Here is a 20,765-nt window from a genome sequence, read left to right on the forward strand (position 1 = left end):
CTTCCTCTGACCCCTAAGTCCCTGCTCTTTCCACTTAGCCCCATTGCTGAACCCCTCTCCCTACACCGTGAACCCTGGAAATCTTCTCCATAGATACAGGGGTGAGATAGAAGTCAAACTTGCAGAGTCAGGGATGTTTGAAGCTGGGTAAGGGAATGAGGTCCAGTTGTGCCAGAGATCATGAGAGGATAAATACACTCACACTCATTCCATTCTTTCCCTTTAGCTTTAGCATTGCCAGGCTCTGTGGCAGCTTCCTCCTTGGGAGCTCTAATGGGTGAATGAGATCTAGCTGCAAGGGGAATAGACTAGAGTCCTAGTTTCATGTTTCCTTTCCTGACTTGGTGCTGTTGGGCCTCATCAGGGGCTGGATGGAGGTGAAGGAGGCCAACAGTGCCAGGGATCAAGGGAGGGATCACCCAATTCCCAATGCAGCCAAACCTCATTCCTTTCACTCAGACCCAATGCTGCCAATTCCTAGATTCTTTTTCCCATCCCTTGCCCCAGACTCTACCAGGAAGTGAAGAGGTTCAGTCAGGGCCAGGGTTTGGGTACTGTTTTAAAATGTAAGTGGTGCCTTTTGGTTGGTCATAGATTTGCTGCTTCTGAATCCTGTATGGCTTGTGTGACAGTGGAGCAGGTTGCTATGGGCTAACTGTGCAGACTCTTTGTGGGGAGAAGTGGCAGGCACTTTCTTTTGTGGGGGTGGAAGTTTGTGGAGACCTCTGGGTCACTTCCTTCAACCACACGATCTAAGCACAATTCCTTGAACTCTTCCCACCACCCATGACATCATACTCTACAGCATTTATAATAATAATAATAATAATAATAATAATAATAATAATGTTGGTATTTGTTAAGCACTTACTATGTACCCACTGAGGTAGAGCACTATTCCAGAGGCTTGGGGAATCTATTAAAGAAGTAGAAGATGTGTTTGCTCCTATCTAACATTCACCTTCACCTGACTACTCATTAAGACAGGGGGTTACGTGATGGTGAGTCTTGCCCATTGAGCTAAAGTGTTGAAAACAACCAACCTGTCATCTAGTGAACAAAGTGTTTTCATTTAGGCTGAAAATCTGTGTTCAAGCCTTGTACTGGGGTAAAGTTCCTGAGAGTACTATTTAGCTTTATCACTATGAATATTAATAATATGGTGAGAAAGTAGTCGATGCTTTTGGTAATAATCCTGCATTGTCCTAGCAAAGCCAATGTTCATCCAAAAATACTTAACGTACTAAGGGAATAGTTTATTCCAATAATGGTATCTAACACTCAGAATCCATAAGCAGGAATAATAATAATAATGGTATTTTAAGCAGTGCCAAGAACTGTAGTAAGTGCTTAGGCTGATGTAATGCAATCAGACCAGACACAGTCTCTGTCCCACATGGGACTCACTATTTAAGGGGGAGAGGGAATAAATGTTTAATCCTCATTTTACAGATAAGGAAACTGAAGCACAGATACGTTAAAGGACTTGCCCAAGATTACAGAGCAGGCAAGTGGCAGAGCTGGGATTGGAACCCAGGTCTCCAGCCTCCCAGGGCTCTTTCCACTAGGCCACGATGCTTCTTTAGGCCATACTGTTATGCTACATTTACATTTAAACTTTAGACTACTGTGCTACTAATCCTATTATCAGTTCTACAAAGATATAATCAAAAATGGATATAAGTTTTAACAAAAGGATAATGCTACATGGATTTTTAAATAGCAAAGGATAGTAATATAGAATTTGCACTCTGCGGTTTCACCAAAGAAAGATCTGTATTTGCTGAATGTCTGACAACATGGCCTCTTCAGTGTAGTTCAGCATGATCAGAGTACACCAATACTGAACCTGAACTGCTATTATTAGATAACCATTGATTACACTTATAGTTTTTCAAGGTCAAATAAAAGTCTGGCTAGAAATGTACAGCAGACAGAAAATTCTATCCTTAGAAGGAAACACTTTCCTAACTTTGTCAGTGATGTACGATATGCTGCAGGCTCCCTCTGTCTCTTCAGCAGGTCATATATTTTCCTTTATGCTCAGCTGAGTAGAGCTAGGATCAATTTTTAAATCACATTGAAATATTATCCATCTTTACAGTTAGAGACAAGGTGGATAATTGTTTGCTATTTTAAAAGGCCTTCTTTTAGATGTTAATGTCTGCTTTTTTCCTAAATGCTATTGTAAAAAATAAAATGATTGCAATTTATGAATTGCATTTATAATTCCCCAAAGAATACCAAGATGTTTATTTCTTTTCTGTGCATATATTTATATATAAATGAACCAGACAATAAGAATGTGTATCAAAGACAATGATGTGTAAAATATGACAGTTTATGTGTGCCAAACAAAAGATGTGAGAAAAAATGAAACAAATCATTTTTCTGCACAATAGCTTTGCCAAATGAATAATTTGTTTGAATGAATAAACTCTGAAGCTATCCAAAGGCAAAATATAACATTAATACATTACAGATAATATGTATTCTAATCATACTTTCTGAATCCTAAAACATTACCCTTTTTTACCATTTTCATTACTAAGAAGCAGAATTCTTTGAAAATGACTGAGAAGCTACTGGTTACACAGTATAATTGATGATGATGATAATGATGATGATGACTGTTAACATGATTGTCAGGGTATAATTTTTTCATCTGGTTCACCGCTGCATTTACAACTACCTCGCGCATATTTTGTATAAAGACACACAAAAAATCAGTGATCAGAAACCCTCTGTTAGAAACTTCTGGCTACAAAAGAAAGAGGAAGCTTTAAGATAGCGGTGTAGAAGCAGGAGGGAAGGGAGCAGTATGTCGTGCTATGAACCTTAGCCCCCAATTCACCAAGTTGAGGACATTGTCTCCTGGGGGAAAAAAAAAGGAGTTTTTGAAGGAACCTGCTAGCTTATAACTGCCTGCCTAATCTCCCTCTCAGTTCCTCTCACCCAGACAGCAACTGGGATAGGCTGTGTAGACTGAATGTGGAAACTAATTTTCTTTGGGTATGGGCAGGGAAGGGGTCTGATCATTTGGTTCTATTGTATTCTCCCAAGTCCTTAGTACAGTGTTCTTCACATAGTAAGTGCTCAATAAATACCACTGTTTGACTGAATAAAGGAGAAAAGAAGCCTTTAGGTAATGGTGTAGAGGTCGGGGGGGGGGGGGTATTATTAGTCTGTAATATCTGAAATGATTTAGTTACAATATTCTGCACACAGTAAGCACTTAATAACTACCCTTGATTTACTGATATTTTGCTCCATGTACTCAGATTACCCCCTCTCAGGGTCACACCTGGAGAGTCTCCAGTACTCACCAGTCTCGGCTATGGGAGGGAGAGTCAAGCAGAAGCATCCCCTTTTCATTGCTAGCTTGCCCAGTGGCTAGCGAGTGGAAGGCAATCTGCTACAAATCAAAACTCACCTATGCTGGGCAGAAGCCGCATGGGAGAGAGTCGAAGGCAGAGATTCAAGTTTACTGCTTGGAAGGAGGCAGTGGTGAACAACTTCCGTATTTTTACCAAGAAAACTCTATGGATACTATACCAGAACGACTGCAGATGGAGGTGGGGTGTTCTGGGAGAGATGTGTCCGCGGTGTCGCTATGGGTAGGAAACGACTCGATGGCATAAGACAAGACAAGACTCAGTTTACATTCTAACCAGGGTTAAGCTTGGGAGATAAGCACATGGATGGCTAAGTGCAACTCATCCCCACTACTGGAAGAACAACTCAAGCACATTTATTGCTGATGGTAGAAAAACTTAATCAAATGTTCAAAGTAAGGGAAGGGATCATGTGTACTAAATTTATTGTAGAGTAGGGAAGTTGTTATGAAGCTGCAGAAGCAGTTTGACCTAGTGGAAAGACCATTGGCCTGAGAGTCAGAAGATCTGAATTCTAATCCCAGCTTTGCCCCCTTACTGGCTGTGTGACCTTGGGTAAGATACTTAACTTCTCTGTGCCTCAGTTTCCTCATATGTAAAATGGGAATCCAATACATGTTCTTCTTCCTACTTAGACTGTGAGGGACTATGTCCAACTTGATTATCTTGCATATGCCCCAGTCCTTAGTACAGTTCTTGGCACCTAGTAAGCTTTTAACAAATACCAAAAATGTTACCAGGGTAGCAGCTTCTTCAGAAGTTTCATTCAAGACCGTGCCCTCATAATTTGACTACAAATACTGCTGACTGACTGATTTCTATGCTGTCAAGGGCCTTCTCTTCAATGGTGGCTGGCATGTCCAGAAGATGATTAGTGTGTTTTTGCTAGCTTCGCATGATTCCTGATATCTGCTAGAGTGTACTAGGTCATATTATTTCTTTCTTAATGTGTAAAAGTCCTTAATTTGGCGAGAGTCGGCATATTCCTGGTTTTCTTCTGCTTGACATACCACTGGTCCCATACATTTCTTAGCTTGATCACTATATCAAGTCTGCAACACAACAACAAGATTTTAGGTATCCAAAATTGGTGTTTTCAGTAGGCTGTTAGTTAAATTGCTGTTGGTAAATTAGGGAATGAAATTCCATCAACACTAGTTTGTCTGGATAGAACACGGTGCAGCATTGGAAGCAAAGGGCGGTCCTTATGTGCATGACGTAGATCCAAGCATTTGTTTTACAGGGCTCCATTTCCTTAACATGGGCTTTGGCAATAATGTAATCCCTGAGTTACAGGTGAACTGAATGTACTTTCATCTCTAATAGTGAGTTTTCCCCATTCATTCATTCATTCATTCAATCGTATTTATTGAGCGCTTACTGTGTGCAGAGCACTGTACTAAGCACTTGGGAAGTACAAGTTGGCAACACATAGAGCCAGTCCCTACCCAACAGTGGGCTCACAGTCTAGAAGGGGGAGACAGAGAACAAAACAAAACATATTAACAAAATAAAATAAATAGAATAAATATGTACAAATAAAATAGAGTAATAAATATGTACAAACATATATACATATATACAGGTGCTGTGGGGAGGGGAAGGAGGTAAGGCAGGGGGGATGGGGAGGGATAGGAGGGGGAGGATATGAGTACTAATATGTGAAGACAAGTATTATAATAAAATTTAGTTTTTACAATAATATTTAATTAGGTTCTTCTATGGGTAACACAAAAAGAAAGACAAATCATTCCATTCTTCAGGCTTCCCTTTACTTCAGTGAGTTTTTCCTGGTTTCTACTATAAAGGTTCAGTGGTTTAGCTATAACATACTCCTAGCTGAAATCTACTCAGATTCCAACTGAATAATTCTATTACTTCTAGGTTATTTGGTTTTAGACTGCTGAACATTATTGCTCCTTTTTATGCCATTGGCCTTTATATTCTGATAATGAGTTGCATTGTTTTACTGCACTGCGTAGTGTGAATATTGATATGTTGGGGTAGATACATACAATGGGAAATCATCAACATGTAATGAGATTTTATGATTTAAATCCCCTGTTTTTATTTCTCCAATTATTTTGTTATCTCTTTTTTCTGTATTCAAGTGGTTCTATCAATAATTCATTTAATGGTCTGAATTTTCATTACATATCTCCTCTCCCACCACACATTACCAATTCAATGCTAGCTCTTTTTGTAATTAGAGGAGAATATTGGCTCACTAGTAGGTTAAATTGAAAGGATTCAGTCCCTTGTATTGGAATAAGGGGTGGGGGCTGCTAGAGGGTAACAGACGACAATGAGAAAACATGCTTGACAGGAGCAAAGGGAGCAGTTGAAAGAGTAAGAAGTTATGAGAGAGGCTCTGTAAGTGGAAACTTACTGCAACGCAGCCTTGAAACGCCGACTGAATAATCTGAATTGGACATGGAAGGCAGCGGGGAGCCATTGGAAGGGTTTGAAGAGGGAGAGTGATGTGGCAAGCAAGAAAGTTAATTTTAACAGCAGCATGTGGAATCACATTCTATCTATTCCCTCACCCCAAATAAAAGCGAACTAATAACAGAAAAGCTTACTCACTCTTCTAAATGTATTATCCTACTCAGCCAGCTATACAAAGGCCTAGGCTGTTGGTCCAATATCTCAATTCAATCTTTTCCCACTACATACACATACACCCTTTCCCTGTATATTCCTCTCTCTGCATACCTCACAAATACTTGGCCCCCGTCATAACTATGGTGCCTTCAGCTACTTTCCACCACAATTCTTACCTCCCAGGGACCCATTTTTTCTGTTGCATCTCTCCTATCCCTTTCCTCACAGACACCCCCCTCACTGGACAGTATCCTTTGTCATTTTCACCTGATCAACCATAGGCAGAATCACCCATCTTTCTCTATTTTTCTCACTCCATGGGAGCAAAGGCAAGACTGAGTAGAAAATGTAGTTGACCTGCATGAATCCTTTTCCTTTCAGAAGTCACTGCTGCACAGACGATCTTCTTGCAAAGTCACTCAGTGACTTATGTCTACAGTCCTCAAAAACATCAGTGGTCATCCATCTCCCTCCACCTTTCCACTGACTTCAGAGCCCTCCATGAGCATACTCCATCTTACATCTCATCTCTCTTCACCTTCTACTACCCAGTTCTCACTCTTTGCTTCCCCAAAGCTTACCTGCTAACCATACCTTTCTCCTGCCTGCCTGGGGGTGAAGTGGGGGAATAGGCTAACAACTGCAGGCAGGCCTGATCCCCACTACAAAATGTAACTTTTTAATTCTAGCCCAGAAGCCACATTTAACATCCAGAGTACTTCTACAAACACCACCTAAATAATAATAATAATAATAATAATAATAATAATAATAATAATAATAGTGATGGCATTTGTTAAGCACTTACTATGTGCCGAGCACTGTTCTAACCCCGGTGGTGGTGGGGGGGAATACAGGGTAATCAGGTTGTCCCACATGGGGCTCACGGTCTTAATCCCCATTTTACAGATGAGGTAACTGAGGCACAGAGAAGTTAAATGACTTGCCCAAAGTCACACAGCTGACAAGTGTCAGAGTCAGGATTAGAACCCATGACCTCTGACTCCCAAGCCCGGGCTCTTTCCACTGAGCCACGCTGCTTACTTATTCTCAGGTGGCAAAACAGGAAGTTGGGGAGCATCACGGCCTAGTTGAAAGAGCATGGGTCTGAGAGTCAGAGGACCTGGGTTCTAATCCCAGGTCCACCACTTGTCAATCAATCAATCAGTCATATTTATTGAGCATTTACTGTGTGCAGAGCACTGTACTAAGCGCTTGGGAAGTACAAGTTGGCAATATATAGAGACGGTCCCTACCCAACAGTGGGCTCACAGTCTAGAAAGTGGGCTCACAGTCTGCTGTGTGACCTTGAGTCAGTCACTTAACTTCTCTGTACCTCAGCTTCCTCTCTGTAAAATGGAGATTAAATCCTTCTCTTTTCTACTTAGACTATGAGCCCTATGTTTGGACAGGGACTAGGTCCAATCTGATTATCTTGTATCTGCCCCAGCGCTTAGTACAGTGCATGACACAGAGTGCTTGTGATTAAACAAGCACTTTAATCATTATTAATGTCAGGCCATAATAATGAAATATGGCTCATCACATCACTCTTTCACTGGGCAGGTATGGTGATTGGATGACTTTCGAGTACCCAAGCGTCTGTTCAGGGGTGAGCTGAAAGGATAATTAGAATAACTAATCAATGAATGCAACTACTATTATTACTACTGATCATAGAAATGGTGAACGGGAGAAATGGTTTAAAAATCTCTAAAACAATATGGGAACGCAGTGGATATTTTGGGAAGCGGTGGCAGCAGACAGATCAGCCTAGCACACAGCAGTCAGAAGTGGAGCGACTGTCTTGAAGTAACGGATTTGGAAAAATGGTGAAACCTGGAAGGGGAAATGAAAATGGCACCAAACACCACAGGTTACAAATGCAACAGTGTAGCAAGGGGCAAGCTTTACAAGAACATGATGTGAAAGGGATTATTAGTCAGGCATTGGTTATCAGCCACACCTTCACACACGGATAAAATCTCACTGTCAGTAGCCTTGTCTTTGAGCCCTAAGGATAGCTATATCTCCAGTCAACATTGCACGGGGTGTTTTCATGGTATGCAATGTTCCGTTTTGATTTTCTCCCCAGTGACCAACAAACCTTTTGGACACTCATAACAATAAAATGGTCAGTATCGCAGAAGCACAGGTTTGGTGCTTTATCTCCTATGTCACCCATGGTAACAGAATGTTTTTTTCTCACCATCGTTATGAAAGAATCTATCAGAGGAAGAATTGGCCCTATTTAATTACTTCTTACTTTCAACCCCTCAGGCTTAAAAGAAAAATAATGAAAAATCACCAAGAAGCAGCTGGTGACCAACATCTACTGATTTTTCTGTACTACCAAATGTTTTGTTTCTATGAAAAAGCACTTATTTCATGATTTTAGTCAAAAGAGAGTTTGATTAACACTTTATTTCAATTTGTTCACCATTTTAGGTCCTTTGAATGATACTGTCACCAAAATTTATTTTTGTTTTACATTTTATAGCTTCTACATCGTGATGCCATTCAAATGCACTTACATGCTTTCTCAATTTTTGACATTCTCTTTTTCCAGTTTTCATGAAGCTTTTACTTGCAGCAAACTTAGTAAATCATTATTTTCAAAACATCAATAAAAACAGAAATGGTAGTTCTACCAAACCGGATGTCTCACACCCACATAAATCTCTTATTGATTATGCTAGGGGAAGTATTTAAAGTTTTTGAAAAATTGAACACATGGCAATTGAAAATCCTAGGGATATACTGGTGAGAAGTGGAAATACTGAACAAGTTTTAATTATGCATTAACATATTAGTGATTTTTTTGACAGCAGTTGTATGTCAGTATAATGAAGATAAACTTCAGTGCCATGGTGAGTCTCACAGTGTATATGACAACATAAAATTAAATGATTAATGACCACGATTTTAAAAAGAGGTGAAGGTGTCATCACATTGCATCAACAATCACTCCCATTGTCTTTACCTCAAGTAGTGGACTGCAATTTAGGTCTTAAATTCTCTCTAAAGTGGCTCATCTTGGGGCTGGTTTCTTATCATACTATTCGGTCATTCCCTGTGGAACAGGGACTGTCTCTGAACTGCTTATGCTCTATCCACCCCAGCACCTATTAAATTGTTTGGCACATAATAAGGGCTCAATCACTACCATAATTAATGTCCCAGGTTACAGTCACCCTGCAATACGACCTACTAGGAACTGTGATCTGTATTATTTGATGTCCTACCCCACACGGATGACCAACTGGCACAAATGTTCCAGCCTTCTCCCCCAGGATGAAATTTAAGCAATCAGTACTGGATGGATTTTGGAGAAAGTTCAGCCCACCATTTGTGTCAGATTTTCAAGGCACTGACGAGAACTCTGAGCAGAAAACCAAAGACGTCATTGAACTTGGAAGGCAACTTAATGTAGAAATGGATGATGCAGATGGCAATTAGTTCATGGCATCTCATCCAGAGGAATCCCTGTCCCTTAGATAATCTAGTGCACCAATTGCAAGATGTCAGAATAGGTGGAAAAGTTATGGTTGCTCCAATGCCTGCTAAACTTTTGCATCAATTTTCAAGGAAGTGGATTAATTTATAATAATAGTAATTGTGGCATTTGTTAAGCACTTACTATGCATCAGGCACTGTACTAAGGGCTGGGGTAGATACAAGATAATTGAATTGGACATAGCCCCTGTCCCACATTGGGCTCACAATCTTAACCTCCATTTTACTGATGAGGTAACTGAGGCCCAGAGAAGTGAAGTGACTTGCCCAAAGTCACACAGCTGACAATTGGTGGAGCTGGGATTAGAACCCATGACCTCTGGCTCCAAAGCCCGGGCTCTTTCCACTGAGCCACGCTGCTTCTCAGGTCTATGAGAACCCAGGTCCTTCTGACTCCCAGGTGTATGCTCTATGCACTAGGCCATGCTGCTTCCCTATAATTTATATATAGGATTGAAAAATATGCTCATGAAAAAAAGGAGTTAAAAGGTTCACAGAGGTGTCCAGAAAGAGTTCATCTACTATAAGGAGGGAAGAAGGCTGTTGTTCATCCTAAATTGGACAAATCACCAAGTTACAAAAATCATTACCACAGTTAACAGAACAAACTTCTACTTTTGCACCTTCATACAAAGGCCTATACTGGTATTACCACTCATTTTTTTAATATTGCTTTGAATTACTTTAATAAAGGTTAAATAATAACATAGTGATTATCACCATATATAGTACATAAATGTCATATTACTTTTCTAGAGGTTCTGCAGTAGATACTAATTTATAACATCTAGGTCAAAGGAAAATGTATTTGAGAAAACAAATCACACTTTCAAGGTAGAGCATATCACTGTGGTACCATGGGGGATGTTTGTATATATGTAATATTGACTCAAGGATGATCTCTGGCATAAGGTTGAACATAAATCTGAAAAGTCTATACACTGCCTTCAAAAATGTCCAATTGTTCAATTGCCATGACATACAAATGACAGTAGTAAGAATTCTATCCCTTTAAGTTTCAACTTGGTTTATTTCTATCTCCCCTTTTCCTAGACCAAGCCAGTAGAGGAGTTTTGGAGGGCTTGAAGAAAAGGTTAAAATGTCTTACCTGGCTCCTGATTCCTGGCTCCAGTTCCATAGAGGGCTTCTTGACCCTTTTGTATCCAGGTCCATCCCTCGTTGACAAACCTAATAAAAATGTCAACTTCCTCTACTCCCTGTTAGCCAAGAGACTAAGGTAGGGGCCTCGCTTTCCCTAAAGCCCTCCTTTCCTAGGCCAAACCTGTTAAAGGATATGGTGGTTAAAAAAAAGAAGCAAAATGACAGAAATCACTGACTTTGCTGGCTGCCTTCCCACTGTCTGCATCTCAATCTCAATTGTATTCAGAAAGGCATTCAGGTGGACTCACTTTCCAAAATAATGCCTTGAGATTAATGGAAAGAGCACAGGCTTGGGAGTCAGAGGTCATGGGTTCTAAACCCCGCTCTGCCACTTGTCAGCTGTGTGACTTTGGGCAAGTCACTTAACTTCTCTGTGCCTCAGTTCTCTCATCTGTAAAATGGAGATTAAGCCATGTGAGCCCCACGTGGGGCAACCTGATAACCTTGTATCCACCCCAGTGTTTAGAACAGTGCCTGGCACATAGTAAGCGCTTAACAAATACCATTATTATTATTATTATTGTTATGTAAAGGTCACAGAGTCAGGAGAAAATAAAATAAATTATAGTTGAGTGCAGCTACTGCCAATATCCCCAGGACAGTGCCTGGATTTCCTACTGAGGAACCCAAAGGAATAGGTAGATTCCTGGACAGCTAGTGGTGGCAGTGGTGGGGAACCCAATTTAAAGCAATGGTATTCCTCAAGAGTACAAGCAGTGTGGCCAAACAGAAAGAACATGGGCCTGAGAGTCAGAGGATCAAAGTTCTAATCCTAGCTCTACCACTTGCCTGCTGCATGACCTTGGGTAAGTCACTTAAATTATTTGTGCCTCAGTTTCCTCAACTATAAAATAGGGATTCAATTCCGTTTCTCCCTCCTATTTAGAATGTGAGCCCTGTGTGGTTAATCTGATGTAATTAACTTGTATTTACCTCATGGCCTGGAACACAGTTTGACCCACAGTAAGTGCTTAGCAAATTATGGTATTATTATTACATCAAGGTGTTGCTGCCACTCCTGCCAATGTTTAACCAAAGTTCCATTGTCAATGACTGCAACAGGCTCTGTAGTGGAAAGTCACTACAAAGTGAGAAGCAGTATGGCCAAGCAGCTAGAACACATGGCCTGGGAGTCAGAAGGAGCTGGGTTCTAATACCTGCTCTGCCAATTGTCTGCCGCTGTGAGACCTTGGGCAAATCACTTCATTTCTCTGTGCCTCAGTTCCCTCATCTGTAAAATGGGGATTGAGACTGTGAGCCCCATATGAGACACAAATGGTGTCCAACCTTAGTAACTTATATCTACCCCTGCCCTTAGTACATTGGCTGTCACATAGTAAGTGCTTAACAAATATCATTTAAAAAAGTCAATTCAGCCAGCGATGGGGGTAGTAGGGGCAGTGGGAGTGACTACACTTGGCAATAATTTCTCTCACATTCTCATTTCAGTTATTTTGTATTGTACTCTCCCAGGACCTTTGTTCAGTGTTCTGCACACAATTAAGTGCTCAATAAATATTATTGATTGTTCGAGTGATTAGTGTGGCTCCTGCTCTGCTCCTGAGCAAGTATGCCTATTTTCTTAAGTTGATTGATGTCTTCGGGAATGTGTGTGTGTGTGTGTGTGTGTGTGTGTGTGTGTGAGCACGTGTTATGTATGAGTTTTGGTGGACACAGATCTCAGCGTACCAGTGGCTCTGAATTTGCATACATCTGTGTGACTGAGTGAATCTGTGGGGAGTAGGATCTGAGTGAGTAAATATGTATAGATCTCTTTGTACTTTCTCCATATATGTCTCTGTCTCCCTCTCTTCTGTCTCTCCTGTCTGTGTACTTTGTATCTCTCTGTTCTTCCAACATTTACATTTTTATTTCTATCTCACCCACATGAAGTCTAGGTGTTTCTGCTCTATTACTAGATTATGCTTATGCTATATAAAATATTATTATTTTGTAATATGGAATAGAAGATGATTGAGGTAGCTTAATTTAAAGTAATTTTAAAGTTCCCTCTCTTTTGTTTAGAAACAAGGTACTCCCAAGTTCTAATTCCTTTAAGGATGATTGAGGAAAAAAAAATAAGAAATAAAGCACATAAAAACAATATTGAAAATATTACATTTTTTACTTTTTTTACAGTACTTCTTGTTAAGCACTTACTGTTCTAAGCTCTGGGGTAGATACAAAGGTTGAACAGAATCCCTGTCCCACATGGGGCTCACAGTCAATCCCCATTTTACAGATGAGGTAACTGAGGCACAGAGAAGTTAAGTGACTTGCCCAAGGTCACCCAACAGAGAAGTGGCAGAGTGGGAACTAGAACTCAAGACTTTCTAAGAATGAAGAACTATTTTGATTAATGATTGACTGGTAGTTTGTTATTCTCTAAGAATCATGGATCTTGGGATATTAGGAAGATTTTCTTTACTCCTTTTTGTCACATTTCAAGAATAAGAGCTGAAAAGCTGTCGTGAGAGGCTGGGCAGAGTTGTTTCTTTGTTTTTTTAAATCGTTATTATTTTTGTCAGAGTGTGTGCTAGTGTATGCTTCAAGACTGGCTTGGGTATATGTCCGATTGACAACAGCTGGCCGGAAGGTCAGAAATTCTGAGTTCCCCAACTCCCATGTCATGAGTCAGGTAGGATTATGGAGCTCTCCTGGAGTAAGCAGTAGGGTGGTGGCACAGTACTGGATGGTTAATGGTAAAACCCACCAAAAGAACTCCCTGAGCAGGCTTTCTGTGTACTGCTTTCATAGTGAGATATCCAATAAAATTATTAGACTCACCCTGTGCACTTTGGGATGAAAACCAATTTTTAGATCAATTTTTAGAATGATAATAGTGGTGTTCATTAGGCAATTACAACGTGCCAAGTCCTGGATTATATTCTCAACCAGCTCTCCCATTCCCACCTTACCTTGCTGATCTCCTACTACAACACAACCTGCACACTTTGCTCCTCTACCACCAACCTACTCACTCTATCTCGATTCATCTGTCTTGCCACTGACCCCTTGGCCATGTCCTCCCTCTGGTCTGGAACTCCCTCCATTTCATATCCATCAGACTACCACTCTCCCCACCTTAAACCCTACTAAAATTGCATCTACTCCAAGAGGCTTCCTCTAAGCCACCATCTCCCCTATTTGCCCTCTCGTCTGCATCACTTCTGCACTTAGATCCATACGCCTTAAGCACTTGACATTCACCCCATGCCCAGTCCCACAGCACCTATGAATATATTCTTATACTCTTTCCCCATCTATAATTTATTGTAATATCCATCTCTCCCTATAATAGTAATAGTAATAATAGCATTTATTAAGTGCTTACTAAGTGCAAAGCACTGTTCTAAGTGCTGGAGCGGTTACAAGGTGATCAGGTTGTCCCACATGGAGCTCATAGTCTTCATCCCCATTTTACAGATGAGGTAACTGAGGCACAGAGAAGTTAAGTGACTTGCCCAAAGTCACACAGCTGACAATTGGCAAAGCCAGGATTTGAACCCATGACCTCTGACTCCAAAGTCTGTGCTCTTTCCACTGAGCCACGCTGCTTCTCATAGACTATAAGCTCCTTGTGGGCAGGGATCCTGTCTACCAAGTCAGTTGCATTGTACTCTCCCAAGTGCATAGTACAGTACAGTTCTCAGCACACAGTAAGCACTCAATAAATACCATTGACTAATTGATTTATTAATTGAAACTATATAATCAGATTGGACACTGTCCCTGTCCCACTTGGAACTCAAAGTCATAACAGGAAGAAGAACAGGAATTTAATCCCATTTTACAGAGGGGGGGAACTAGGGCAGAGAGAAGTTAAATGACTTGCTCAAGTTTTCCTAGTGGGCAAGTGACAGTGTTGGGAATAAGAACCTAGGAATCCTGACCCCCAGTCCTGTGCTCTTTCCACTAGGTCACGCTGCTGCCCAACGTTAGCTGCTTCCAGGGTAGTTTTAGACAAAACTTACTCCATGGAGGAAGAATCATTTATTCTCCTTTGACCCGCACACCTTCACACCCTCAAGCAAGAAACATAAAAAATATTGAGTGCATAGTAATGTATTCTGTCCTTTCCTGGAGGGAATGCCCTGTTTGCTCCAGAATATGTGCCTAGGGACAACTTCATGGAGAATTTCCTGAGCATCCGTCTAATGATTTATTAAGTGTCCTGCGAGGTGCCAAGTGCTGAGGACAAAAAATGGTGCTGGGGTCTGCAAACATTAAGTCCAGCACAACACACAAGAAAGCATTGAATCACCTTGCCCCCCACATCCTTATTTCCTACTGCAACCCAGCCTACACATTTCACTCCTCCAATGCCAATCTACTCACCGTACCTCAGTACCATCTATTTTGCTACCAACCCCTCGCCCGCGTCCTGCTTTTGGTGTAGAATGCACTCCCTCTTCATATCTAGCAGACAAACACTCCTACACCTTCAAAGCCTTATTGAAGGTATATCTCCTGCAAGAGGCCTAACTAAGGCCCCATTTCCACTTATCTCGCTCCCTTCTGCATGGCCCTTGCAATTGGATTTGCAGCCTTTATTCACCCCTCGGCATTTAAGTACATATCCACAATTTATTTATTCATATTCATGTCTGTCTCATGCTCTAGACTGTAAGCTCACCGTGGGTAGAGGATGTGACTACCATCTCTGTTATTACACTCTCCCAAGTGCTTAGTACAGTGCTCTGCACACAGCATTCAATAAGTATGATTGATTGATAGAAATCAAATTTATTCCACTACCTGGATCCTTGGATGTTGGTAGAAGTGTTTACAAGAATTTAAAACATGTTTAATTTATTTCTAACCAATAATAATTTTCATTTTCTCTCTTGGTAACTGAATGCTTTATTTAACTTTGTTGTAGTTCTCTGTGACAAGTTGGGGTTTTTTTCCCCCTAAAGTGCAACATTACTTCCCCAATCACTGGGGCTCACCCATGACTTTTGAGGTTTTTCCTCTTTATTCATTTAAGGATATGTCAGGGTTAATTTTAGAATGGGAAAATTGCCTTATTTCATTGAATGATAACCATCACACACTAAGAAAAATAGTGTTTGTTTTTTGATTGTTATAAATGAGCAAAAATATGACAAGAACATCTTATCTTTTTACAAAATGATTCTAAAGATCCCCTTTTTAATATAGTGATACAGATAAGATTTACCTTATCAGATAAAAGAAAATGCTGCGTTTTATCAGGTACTTGAATAGAAAACTTATAAATATCCTCAGTCACACAAATCCATCCTAATGATGATATCTGAGGATCTTTCCAGTCGGAAAATTAATTTATTTTGTGGAAGGGAACAAATATGAAAAACAATTAACACATGGTGGCAATAGAAATAATGAAGATAACTCAATTTTACTTGAAGGATATTTATGAATATATGCTATTTCAACACTTCATCATCTAATACAACACAGATATCTGTTACTTACTGCATTGGTTGATGTTTTGTATAGTATGCATCTAACATATACCCTTTCTGTGTAATTGGGTTATTTCAAATTGTCAGGCAAAGTTACCCAGGAGGTAGTGGCACTCAAGATGGTGAAGCTAAATTTTTCCCAATTAAGTTGTTTTGACATGGTGGGGGAAACTGAGGAAAGGGTTGAGGTAAGGCAGATTTGAATTTGGAACTGAGCTATCAATATGGTGAATGCTTAAGAGAATTCATGATAAATTTGAGTTCAATCATTATTATTATTGTATTCGTTAAGGGCTTACTATGTGTCAAACACTTTAGTGCTCTAAAGCACTAAAGTAGATACGAGTTAATCAGGCTGGACACAGTCCCTGTCCCACATGGGACTCACAGTCTAAGTAAGAGAGAGAACAGCTCTTGAATCCCCATTTTACAGTTGAGGAAACTGAGGCCCAGGGCAGTTAAGTGACTTGCCCCAAATCACACAGCAAGCAACTGGCAGAGCTGGGATTACCACGCAAGTACTTTGAATCCCAGGCCTGAGCTTTTTCCACTAGACCAATGACAGAGTATACGCCCAGTAACATTATAATCCCTAGCCTTGAAGAAACATTATATCATGACCTAAACAACTAGTGGTGCATTTGTTGGAGCTAGCTATTCCCAACTAGATAATAATAATAATAACAATGATAATGGCATTTGTTAAGCACTTACTATGTGCAAAGCACTATTCTAAGTGCTGGGTGGATACAAGGTGATCACGTTATCCCATGAGGGGCTCACAGTCTTAATCCCCATTTTACAGATGAAGTAACTGAGGCTCAGAGAAGTTAAGTGACTTGCCCAAGGTCATACAGCAGACATGTGGGGGAGCCGGGATTAGAACCCATGACCACTGACTCCCAAGCCCGGGCTCTTTCCACTGAACCACGCTGCTTCTCTTAGATAGTATATCTTCTGATCACTCTGAGGTGCTCTATGACCTCCATAAGGGACAGAGTGTCCTGGGGCAGCCTTGGGGAACTCACTCAAAATACCACCTCCCTAGAGAGACAAGGGCGTGTCCAGGCAAGGTGAGTTTGTGGTTTGGGGACCCAAAGGTCTGTGGAACTTCTGAGACTCTGGCCTTCAGATGGCATTCATTGGGAATCTGAAGGCCCAGATTCTGTCCAGATCCCTCCAATTACCCCCAGAGGCACTCAAGTACCCTGGAAGGGAAAACATAAAGAACTGATTCCAGTACCGACTCCCTATCACAACACTTCTAGTCAGAGGGGTGTATCCCATGTCTGCCCTCAACTTATCCAAATACCTAGAGAAGCAGCGTGGCCTAGTTGAAAGTGCACAGGCCTGCAAGTCAGAAGATCTGGATTCTAATCTCAGCACTGCCACTTGTCTTCTGTGTGACCTTGGACAAGTCACTTAACTTCTCTTTGCCTCAATTTCCTCCTCTGTAAAATGGGAATTAAATACTTGTTCTCCCCCTCCCTTAGACTGTGAGCCCCATGTGGGATGGGACAGGTACTGTGTTATATCTGCTTATATTTTATCTACTCCCAGCTCGTAGTACAGTGTTTGGCACATAGTAAGCACTTAACAAATACTACAGTTAATATGACTATTACTTATGGTGGTTCAGTGGTACCCCAAACAATAAGACTGTGTCCAACCCGATTTGCTTGTATCTACCCCAGTGCTTAGTACAGTGCCCGGCACATAGTAAATGCTTAACAAATACGATTAGTATTATTATTATCATGATTATTATCATTGTAAGAGGTTTATTTGACAGGAGTTGGGGGAGGAGGAAAACTTCCTGAATGGAAAAAGGTAGCTGTGACAAATGGGCTGATTGCGATTTTGTCATAGTTGTCTACTTGTCAGAGATTCAGTAGTTAAAATGTTGCCCTTGCTTCCAAAACAGAATTTAGGGGTTCAGGTAGAAATACCTAGCTGTCATACTGAGTGACTGGGCAATCATCTGCAGTTCATAATATGGGTGAAGTGCTGTTGCTACTGAGACAGATGGTGTGCTGAAAATCAGTAGGTGAGGACAATGCTTAGTGATACCAGTATTCATACAATTGTTCATCATATTGGAAACCACAGGACAAGTGAATACCAGATGCTGTAGGCTGCTAAATGGAAAGCTTACAGACCCCAACTGTTCCATGCCATATGTGAAGATGCTCCTGATGACTGGTCTGAGTTCTGATTAGTTTCTAAAGGGTAGTGATGAGGAGGCGTAGATCAAAGACACAATTGCCGGGTCCAATCAAGTGTGTGTCAAGCTTAATGCTACTGTGCACTAGCATAACAGTGTGAATTGGTCTTCTGAGAATGTGAACATTCATGTGAATGAAGTAATGAATCTATTACGATTGACAGTGTGGCATGGTGTTTCCTTCAGGGATACACAGAGCCTAATGTTCTTTGATGGGGTTATTATTGGTGCCAAGTACGTGCTAGAATCATCCATTATTTCTACTCTTTGTCAGCTGGAAAGAGTTGGAGAGATGCATTAACAACAAGACAGGGCACCTCTGCATTTTCTTTATGATGTCAGAGACTACCAGCCAACTTGAAGAAGGATGGGTTGAAAGAAATTGTGGAGTACCCCTTGTATTTTGGGACAACAAAATATAACAACCAAAATTTTCTACCTTCCATTAATTAATTAATTAATTCATTCATTCATATTTATTGAGCACTTACTGTGTGCATAGCACTATACTAAGTGCTTGGAATAGTACAATACAACAGTAAACAATAAACAATAAAAGTGCTGTGGGGCTGGAAGGGGGGAAGAATAACCTGCAAGGTAACCTGAAAAATACAGTGAATTTTGACACTAGCAGCTTAACAAGAACTAAGTATAAATTTGATGAGGCCCACAATGCTGTGACAGCAAAAAAAAAACCATGCATGACTCAGTTGCTCTACTGCTAACCACTATCAGCAATATCTGGTTGCTAATGGTGAACAATTTAGATGATCTGTGATAGTGAGCCATGCTAGGGAAGTCATAACTACATATTATGTATCTCTGAATTATATTTGGATGAGTTTTCATTATCACCATTCTGGCTTCACTTGATATATATATAATATATATATATATATAATTTTATGCATATATATCATTTTATGTATATTTATATGAATATATTTAGACAGATGAAAAGAGATAGAGAGGGAGAGAGATGCCTTTGCTTTAGAAAATGATGCTTCTGGGTGAAATTCTACCCATGTGTAGGTGTGGCTGGAAAGAATGCTATAAGATTGACAATCCGTTCCACACTGTAGGCACGTAAATATAGTTTCTTACAGCAGTGATGATTTACCTTACAGAACTGCTCTCTATTTACAGAATTGTCTCTTGCTATGCCAGTATTTATGAAACTTCCGCTCAGGGAGAGTATCTTCTCTCCCAGCTGCTTCCTGCCTGGCTGATTCATCTGCCCCAGTGTCCTCCCAACTTGTCACAGCTATATCACATTGTTTGAGACTGTGCTTGTTCTGCATTTCCTGCTTGCTTGTGCTTAATTGTAGATCCCCACACCATAGTTGCTTGGGAATCTAATGATCAATCAATCAGTGATATTTATTATTTATTGAGCACTTACTACATGCAGAGCACTGTACTACATGCTTGGGAGAGTACAATACAACTGTTGCTAGACACATTTCCAGCCCACCAGGAGCTTACTGTCTCAAGGGAGAGACAGGCAATAAAAATAAATTATGGATATATGCATAACCTATTCTTTTCACATGCTTTTGCCAGCAAAACTGTTCTGCTGTGAACCTTATCTCAATGATGGTGAGCTGACTGCATCCCAGGGTCACACTGATGGGAAAAATAATAAGCCTGAACAGATGCATAAGACTCCTTTTACATGAACTTTGATTTGAGTTTTCTTCCCAGGAGGAACATGGCAGATTCTCTTTCATTACATTTAGGGAGCCAGGATAACCTAATGGAAAGTGCACAGGCCACGTAAGTCAAGGGACCAGGTTCTAGTCCCTCCACTGCCACGGTGTGACCTAAGGCAAGTTACTTAACCTGTAAATCTCTCAATTACCTCAACTGTAAAATGAGGATAAGATTCCTGCTCTCCCTATTGCTAAGGTTGCGAGCCCTGTGTGGTTCAGGGACTATTTCCAGTGTCGTTGTCTTGTACCTAGTACTGCACAAAATGGTTTTTAATATGGTAAATGATAAATATTATTAGTATTACTATTTTAATCATTTATTCCTTCTTCATGCAGCCATCTTTTAAAATTGGGACTTTTCTCTGGTTCCACGTTACTGTACATTGCTAGCCACAGTGAGATTTGGCTGAAGAAAATTCTTATGTTGAATTCCCTTTATTTGAATGCTGTTAAAGACATAAAGACCTACATTAGGCCCCTTAGGATGGGGACTAAGCAGTCATCCAGATCTGAAATTCTGTCTTGTAATTTCTAGTGAATGCCATGATGAGACTCAATTGTCTCAGGGAATGGATAATGAGGTACAGTGAATCCTATTATCTCATTTTCCTCAGAAATGAATAAAGGAAATATTTTTAAGAAGGAAACCAATGAAGAGGGAAACAGTTCTATGAGGATCAGTTTTGTTTTTTCAAAGATCAAT

General features: G+C 40.4%; 1 non-coding gene across 1 annotated transcript; it reads left to right on the plus strand.

The window, feature by feature from the left end:
• The first annotated feature begins 3,286 nt into the window (after window positions 1-3,286).
• On the plus strand, window positions 3,287-3,423 carry LOC119948574. Its single transcript, XR_005456961.1, has one exon. It is a non-coding gene; the product is annotated as a small nucleolar RNA SNORA7 (small nucleolar RNA).
• Window positions 3,424-20,765: the final 17,342 nt, after the last annotated feature.

The sequence above is a fragment of the Tachyglossus aculeatus genome, chromosome X4 (assembly GCF_015852505.1).
Source record: "Tachyglossus aculeatus isolate mTacAcu1 chromosome X4, mTacAcu1.pri, whole genome shotgun sequence".
Lineage (NCBI taxonomy): Eukaryota > Metazoa > Chordata > Mammalia > Monotremata > Tachyglossidae > Tachyglossus > Tachyglossus aculeatus.